Raw genomic sequence first — 8729 nt, 5'->3', positions numbered from 1 at the left:
AGTGTGTACACTTTCTATATATAATTATTGAATAAATTTTTATGTAAGTTGTTTTATTTGATCACAATAAATATGATTCACAATACTGTTTGAATCTTATTCACAATTTATCTACTCCTTGAAGAGATCAGTTATTTTCATATTCTTTGCCACCATCATTGAATTTTTTATTCAAATTGTTCATTAAATATGCCAGTTTTTACTTGTCCTACATTATTGTCTTATTTCATCTATTTTTTGTTCTCGTGCTTGAGTAGTGATCAAGCCATTCTTTCTCTCTTGATTTCCCATTAATCTTTTTATGCCATTTTTCTTTGGAGAACGTTTGCCATAGGTGTTTTTCTCAACTCCTTGCTTCATCTCTTTGTTTCATTGTAGAACCTTTATGATCTTGAGTGTCTTTGACTTGGCTGAGTGGACTTGGCTCTTTAGTTTAATTTAGTGCATTATTCTTGTTATGATTCCAATAAGCTAATTTAGCTATGAGAGTTTAATTTAATTTACACTTGAAGCTATTTTGTTGCTGCGTTACATCATCAGTTTTTACTTTTCGTGGCAGACAAGATTCACTTCAATTTCTTTTTTACTTAGAATTTGATGCATATGTTGCTCCTAGTAAGCAATGAATGTTATTTATGCAGTTAAATAATTTTGGAAAAACAACAGCAGATGTCACCTTGCTTTTCACATGGACTGTAAGTGAAACTTATTTGTTGACTATTTACTATTACACTGTTGGTGTTTTAATGTTTTATCCTATTCTTGGCTCTTGGGGTGCTTAATGCAAACAATTGATGTATGCATTCAGATTTCTGTTGGAGGACTTTCTGAGTTTACTGGCAATCATTTTAATTCAAAGATGTAAGAAAACTGTGACTTGTTCACCTTCTTTGTGAAAATGTCCCATTTGATTGCTTTTTATTCTGACATTCAAGATACATATTATGTTATGCTAGGGTGAATGACAAAGTGCATGGTGTTCCTCTACATCACAAGTAAAGCCTTAACCCTTACTATACTTTTGAATGATAAATAATTTTGGGATTTATCAATTAATTTAGATGATACTATAGGACTACGAATGAGCGGTCTCCTGTCACACTTGCAATTGCAGCAGAGGAGACTGAAGATGTGCATATATCAGTATGTCCTGTCTTTGTTATATCTGGTGCTCACAAGGGTATCTCGGCTAAGGATATGTGGAATGAAATTAAACAGGTTAAGAGACAACTTATAATTTTTCACAATATTTCATTGAAACTTGAAAAATATTTATTCATTGTCTTTGTTATATTAAGTCATTGGTTCCATCATGTTTTCTTCTCCTGGATAAAGCCAATTATTCTGTTCTAGCTTCTAAGCATTATATAAGACAAGCACTTGGATTTTCCTTTTTTTGGGTATCATATTTCTTGTCATTTATGACAATTACAATGTTGAAGACTTAAAATCCTGTCAAGCATCACTGTTTCAGAATATTGGAAGCCTAAACAATTACCCCTTTTGAACTCTTAAAAATGATGTATCTTGTAATATCTTAGAGCAATCTTTTAGGATTGGTTTTTATATTTTCTTACATTACGCCATGTTTTATCTTTATTTTAGTATGTTTAGGATTCTAATATTTTTCAAAAATAGTTGTTACTTTGTAATTTATATCATGGTACATCTCATCATATCAGAATGGCTGAGTTGATTAAATGAAGATATCATGATGCAGATTGTAATGCTGTTTTTTCAGCTTTTGTTGCTTTTTTGTTCTTCTTCTCCCCACCCCATCCCCCTTTTTTTGTTGATGTGTAGCATGTGTTTACAGTGCACTTATGAAATTCAATCATTTGTATTCTCGTTCATGTGGTGCTAATCTGCTAATCTGTGATTTTCTTTTGAAAGCTCTTCAAAAGATGTCTATTGCAGCAGGATATTAACCTTTCTGTAACTAATATACTTATTATATTTCATTGAACTGAATTAGTACTATTTGTCTTTTTAGCATGGGTCTTTTGACCGCCTGAATATCTTTGAAACTGCCATGCCTTCAGAACCAGGATCGTCGATTGAACTCTTAAAAAAGAGTTGTGTTCCAATGTGGTAGCAGGCACAGCCAATCCATCATGATTGTCATGTTTCCAGATGCAGCATTCAGAGGATTGTTTGTGTTTGTGGTATAACCATTTTGGATGGTGTTGACGTGATGACGTCGTTCATCATCTTTTGGAAGCGTTCTTGCAGTTGCGCCCGGGTCTTTCCCGGGAGACGAGCAGCCACCACCTCCCGGTGGTTGTGTATGGCATCCCGAAAACAATTTGGCAACAACCGACTCAAAAGCTTTAGGTTGAGGCAGAGGCTGGAGCTGAGGCTGCAATTGAGGTGGTTGATAACCACCCGTGCCAGCGAAAAACTGAGGCCGAGGCCAAGGCTAAGGACGAGGCCAAGGCTGAGGCCGAGACCAAGGCTAGGCTGAGACTTGATAACCACATGTATCAGCGAAAAACCGGGGCTGGGGATGAGATTGAGGCCGAGGCCGAGACCAAGGTTGAGGATGAGACGGTTGCTGAGATGGTTGATTACCACACACGTCAATGACACATGGCTGAGGCTGAGGCTGAAGTGGTCGATACCAAGGCTGGGGCTGGGACTGGGGTTGAGGCTGAGACGGTAGCTGAGGTGGTTGATTAATAGACACGTCAATGGCACACGGCTGAGGCTGAGACTAAAGTGGCTGAGACCAAGGATGAGGCTGAGGCTGAGACCGTAGCTGAGGTGGTTGATTACCACACACGTCAATGGCTCACGGTTGAGGCTCAGATTGAAGTGGCCGAGACCAAGGATGAGGCTGAGGCTGAGACGGTAGCTGAGGTGGTTGATAACCACACACGTCAATGGCACACGGCTGAGGCTCAGACTGAAGTGGTTGATAACCAGATAATGGGCTTCCATAATAGTTCTCTCATCTTCATAGCTTCCGCTTCCCGCCGGCGATTTTCCATAGCTTCCGGCAAACACTCATTGAACTGTTTGTTGTAGTCCTAAGAATGAGGTGGTTGATTATCCGACTGCTCTGTCATCTTCATAGCTTCCGCCTCCCGCCGGCGGTTCTCCATAGCTTCCGGCAAACACTCATCGAACTATTTGTTGTCGTCCCAAGAATGAGATAGTTGATTATCCGACTGCAGCTTGGGCTGAAGTTGAGGTTGAAGTGGTTGATGACCACCGACGTCACATCTCCATATCCCAACCTGGCTGAGGCTGAAGCTGAGGCGGTGGATTACCACCCACATTGTGGTCGTCGGCAAACAGCGTCGCCTCTATAATCTTCAACATATGTGAATTCTCTTGACTCATTCTCTAGCTTCTTGCTTGGATTCCTTTTCTTAAACACAACATTTATATAAGTGAATACATTTATATAAGCTTCACCTGTTAGCCAGAGTATGTTAGTTAGATTAGATTATGATTAAAAATAGAAAAGATTTCATTTCAAAAATTCCATATTTAAATTCATTTTAAGATTTTTTGTTTTCTTTTTATATGTAAATGTAGAAAGTTCTAAATACATATAAAAGATTCTCATATATAGGACATAAAAAAAAGATTTAAATTTGTTTTCTAAAAAATATAACTAGTGTATTTTTTAACTTATTTTTATTTGGCAATAATTATTATTAAATAAAAACATGTTTTAATTACAAATTATCTATTTAGATAATAAATTGAAAAAAAAAAAGATTGAGTCGTTTAGCTTCATAGATTTTTTTTTTTTAAAAAAAGAGTAAATTTTTATTTTGAATATCCACATATATTCGATATATAATTAGTTCATCCATTTAAATCTTTAATAGATGTAAACGAATTAGACTAAATAAACCAATTTGTTTGACACTCCTTGCATAGCTAAGTATATCCAAAATTCAAACTATGATTTAACTAATAAGAGGAGTGTTATGGGATAGTAATTTTTGTGATTTGTAGCCATCAATGATGATTTTAATGGTATGAGATTTCATCCAATGACTTATTTTTCTTTGCAAGTTATATGCTGAACAGAATTTAATAAAGTTGCTAGTCCCCTAGACTTTTCCAATTAACAATATTTCTAATCCAAAATATTTAGATTTCGGTTTACAGTATTTATAACTACGTGTTTTTTCTCCTTCTTTATAAATAGCTTAATGGAGGAAGGATTAGTGGAAAGGGCAAGTCTGTGAATTAAACTTAATTGAGATCTCGCTAACTATAATCTTCTGAAAAATAATTTGCTCATGCAATCAACATTTATATCTTTGTTGAAAATAATTACACACCTCCGGCGGAATTTTCCCTTTTAAAAAGATATAATGTTTAACTGTTCAAGTAATATGTTAAAACATAGTGATATAAAATCTATACACTAGAACTTCAGTCTGATTGATTTTTATGACTTTCAAGACTTTCAACCAAGACTGAACATAAATCAATTGCTATATTTTAAGAATCAAAATTCAAGAGAGGGAGAATAATCAAACAAGAAATGAGATTCTCATTTCAAAGTTTTAAGCTGCTGCATCAAAGAAATGGAGAACTTGCTCTAAAATCATTCTTTTATGTGGTTCATCAAGACTCTCTAGTTTATTAGAATGAACAATGTTAAGAAGATAGAGTTTCTTTGAGGTCACAAATGATGCAGAAAATATCCTCTTCTTTCCTCCATGAGTACTATCAATGGTGTATTCAAATTCATAAATTCGCAAACCTGCATCCCCTGATCTTTCTGAAGCTGCAATTAATTCAGCTTATTCCTTTGTACTTTCCTGAATATGAGGAGAATAATACACACAAGTTAAAATGATATACAATCACATAGACATTTGATTATTCCCTAGAATCAGAGACAATTATGAACACAGAAGGAACATTTCACTATTTCAGAGAAATAAGCTTTTTCCCTTCTTACTTCAGTTGTTAAATGCAAAGCAAACTATATGTAATGGCCATTATTCCTTTTGTCATAAATACGGAAGCAATGTTTCACTAACATCTATGATCATTGCTACTTTTGTCTTAATTAAATAAAGATCAACGAAGAATCTACTATGGATAAAAATAAATAATTATAAGAAGGAATACTTTAGAGGCTTAGAGCACAGGTGAGGTCAGGTGCCAATAGTTTGTGATAGGAAGAGAAGGTTCTAGAGTCCTTTTTATTATATAATGTAGTGAATGAAACAGAGAAGACAATTTTTAGCCAATTAGTTAGTTTAGCCTTTAGTGTCTTAGTGTTTAGTATTAGCGAAATGATGTTCACAATAGAGTCAAAGTAATCCAAGGTAAATCTTTCAGCTCATTCTTCCTTTGCTTATGTTGTTATGGTACAAGTACAGGGAGATTCTTCTAATCAATATCATCAACACTTGACTCATTTGCATTGGTCATATAAAGTTCCAGCAATGGAAACAAGATTAGTATTGAACCAGTCCAATTAGAAAATTATACTATAAATAAGAGTATGATGTAATTGAAACTCTATTTTCTCTCTTTGTCTCTAATTCTAGGAATTTCTCTTTTATTCTCTCTAACTATCTCTAATTCTCTCTATTCTTGATACAAATTTGTATCAGAACAACATCAGATTTACTGTGATATTGCAAAAAACGGTAATTTACAAGAATCTAAGAACGCCATTTGGAAGAAGTGCAACTCACAAGAGGCGTATTGTCAGGACAATACGTAGGGACATATTGCTTGCGCAACACGCGTTTAACCCCTGTAGGTCTAAGAATATATAGTGCACTATCACTCTTTCTCTTCAATATGTATGCTTTCTCTCTCAGTCTCATTTTCAATTTTAACTAGATTTACACTCATGCATTGCGTAAATACAAAATCAATATATATTTTATAAAATATATAAATTAATTTTAAATTTAATAATTATAAAATTAAAAAATTTATACATAAATTAAACTTTTAAAATTACGAAAATACTCAATTTAAATTTATTTATTCGACTTCATATTATCATTTTAATTTTTGTTCTTCTAAATAGTCATTTTTTTATTTATTTATTTTAGATTATATAAATATTTGTACAAATATAAAACTCTTAGATAAAATGTAAATTTGAATATGATATTTTAAAAATTGAAATTAATATTTAATTTTATTTTTCATAAATTATGATAACACTATGTATTTTTAACAATATTATAATTAAACTAGAATGAGACCCGCCCGATGTGCGAGACAGTAAATTAATGATAGTATACAATAAATATTAAGAATTATTATATTTTGTAGAATTAAATTAAATATATGTAAACTAAAGTTAAATTTGAAAGGTATTTTATTTAAAATAATTTGTAATACAAAAGATTTGAATGTTGGAATTGTATAAAGCATAGTTATCATAACGAACCGGTAATCAACCCGGTCATATGACTGGGTCACCAGATCACTGATTCAACCGGTAAGTCACTAATTCACCCGGTTAATCCGGTCATAATTAAAAAATATAAAATTATATAAATAAAATTAAAATAATATCTTAAAACTTAAATTGCAAGTCTTTACAAACATTAATAATCTAATATCAATTTTTAAACATAACTAAAGATCTAACAAAAGATAATAAAGTAGTCTATAGTACAAAATACAAAATATGTTCTCAATTTAAATCAACAAGGGCGAATGAAGAATACAGTCGATAAATCAAGTCGAAGGAGTGACCCCAAGCAAGATCAGTCTTCCCTCTATTATTGTAAACTCTTTTAGTGGTAAGATCAGGAGAGGAGTTGCTGATGATGCTTGTTCTTGAGATTGTGGCATTTCTCATGGTGTTTGAGGAGGAAGACATTTTTAAAATTCTAGCAAAAAAAAATACAAGATTTTCAGCAACCAAAAATTTACCCAAGTGAGTTTTTAAACAACACAGCAGCAACCACCAAATATTCAATTCAGATGTTATGCAGCAACAAAATTCAAGTATCCAACTCAAAATATTATCCAGCAACAAAAAATTTATCCAGCAAGTATTCAACTCAAAGACTGAAAGTCTCAAACATTATCCAGCAATAAAAAAATTATCTCAGGTTATCCAGCAAAGTATTCAACTCTGTTATCCACTTATCCAGCAACAAAAAGATTATCTCAGGTTCAGCAACAAATCTAAACTCTAAATATTAACCAAATTCAATAACAATTCTAACTCAAATTTTCTCAAGTTCAACAACTCTAAAACCAAATACAATAGCAACATTAACCAGATTCAATAACACTTCTAAGTTCCTAACTCAAATTTTCTTAAGTTCAACAACTCTAAAACCAAATACAACAGCAACATTAACCAGATTCAATAACAATTCTAAGTTCCTAACTCAAATTTTCTCAAGTTCAAACTCAAATTTCCTCAAGTTCAACAACTCGAAACTAAATACAACAGCAACATTAACCAGACTCAATAACAATTCTAAGTTTCTAACTCAAATTCTCTCCAGTTCAACAACTCTAAAACTAAATACAACAGCAACAACTACCAGATTCAACAACAATTTTAGTGAAAGAACAGAGTGGAAAACTTGAACTTGAAGGGAGCTCACCTGATTGACTGATTCCGACACCGCGACTGGCGCGGCACAAGATGACGACGACCACCACCCGAGGGAGCAGCTGTTGCTTGACTGGTTCCGTCTGCTTCTGCCGCTGACGAACCGAACGTAGGGGCACGGGACCGCGACGACGACCGAGGTGAGAGACTGAGAGAGCAACGAAGTGAGGTTGTGAGAGACTGAGAGTGATGACTGTCGAGGCGAGGGAAGAGACAAGAGAGCGACGAGTGTGAGGGTGAGGCTGTGAGCCAGTTAGTGAGGGAGCGAGCACAAAGACGACGCTGGCTAGGTTTGGGGGGCTTCCACTCGGTCTCAGCTTTGGCCATTAGGGTTTTATGGAAGGGTAGCGCTACGGTGTTGAAGTAAATTTTTTTCAGCATTGGCTGAAATGAGGTGTCAATAACATGATTTATACGCGTGGTATTGTTTACTTGTAAGTGTAGATAAAAACGGAGAGAGTAACAGGGGTGCAAGATGGTGTCAGTTTGTGTTGGTTTAATTATTTAATAAAATTTATTAATTTAGAAGCATAAACACATGATTAAGAAAGATAATATTTTTTGTTTGGTTTTGTTGATAATGGGTATGGACATGCTGTTCCTTTTCAGGTGGGCTGTTGTGAGAATTTATGGCTTTGAACAAAAAATTATTTTGGGTTGGGATAATAATAATAATAATAATAATAATAAATTTCACTCTTTTTTTTAAGAGATGTTAAAATAATATTCTTTTCTCTTTTATTTGTAAAATGTACATTTTTTTTCCTTATAATTTTTAAAAATCCCTCTTTAATCCATTTTAAATTTTTTTGTATTAATTAATGTTAACTTTATCTATTTTTCAAAAAAAAATATTTTTTTTTACAAAAATACTCTTTAATAAAAAAAATTTTGTCATTAAATTTTACTTACTAAAATATCGTTTAAAAAATTAATAATTGAATTATTTTTTTCTAAGATACCTTTTAATAATTTTTTAAATATTAAATGATAATTTTACTAAAATTTTTGTTAAAAATTATTTTTATATTTTATTATTAATTTTTTGATATCTATATATATTATTTTAACATTAGATAAAAAAATATTACCACTGTTAATATGTATAACAGTTAATATATATTGATATCAAAAAATAATTTTACTA

General features: G+C 32.8%; 2 long non-coding RNA genes across 2 annotated transcripts; one reads left to right on the top strand and one right to left on the bottom strand.

The window, feature by feature from the left end:
• The first annotated feature begins 519 nt into the window (after positions 1–519).
• On the top strand, positions 520–996 carry LOC140181680 (uncharacterized). Its single transcript, XR_011876723.1, has 3 exons — positions 520–695; positions 809–861; positions 957–996. It is a non-coding gene; the product is annotated as an uncharacterized lncRNA (long non-coding RNA).
• Positions 997–6481: 5485 nt separating this feature from the next.
• LOC112772470 (uncharacterized) lies at positions 6482–8059 on the bottom strand. The gene is made up of 2 exons (XR_011876087.1): positions 7575–8059; positions 6482–6842 (listed from the first exon to the last, which is right to left on the bottom strand). It is a non-coding gene; the product is annotated as an uncharacterized lncRNA (long non-coding RNA).
• Positions 8060–8729: the final 670 nt, after the last annotated feature.

This window comes from Arachis hypogaea, chromosome 18 (genome assembly GCF_003086295.3).
Source record: "Arachis hypogaea cultivar Tifrunner chromosome 18, arahy.Tifrunner.gnm2.J5K5, whole genome shotgun sequence".
Classification (NCBI taxonomy): Eukaryota; Viridiplantae; Streptophyta; class Magnoliopsida; order Fabales; family Fabaceae; genus Arachis; species Arachis hypogaea.
The sequence above is the reverse complement of the archived record's forward strand: the minus strand, read 5'-3'. Positions and strand labels throughout refer to the sequence as shown.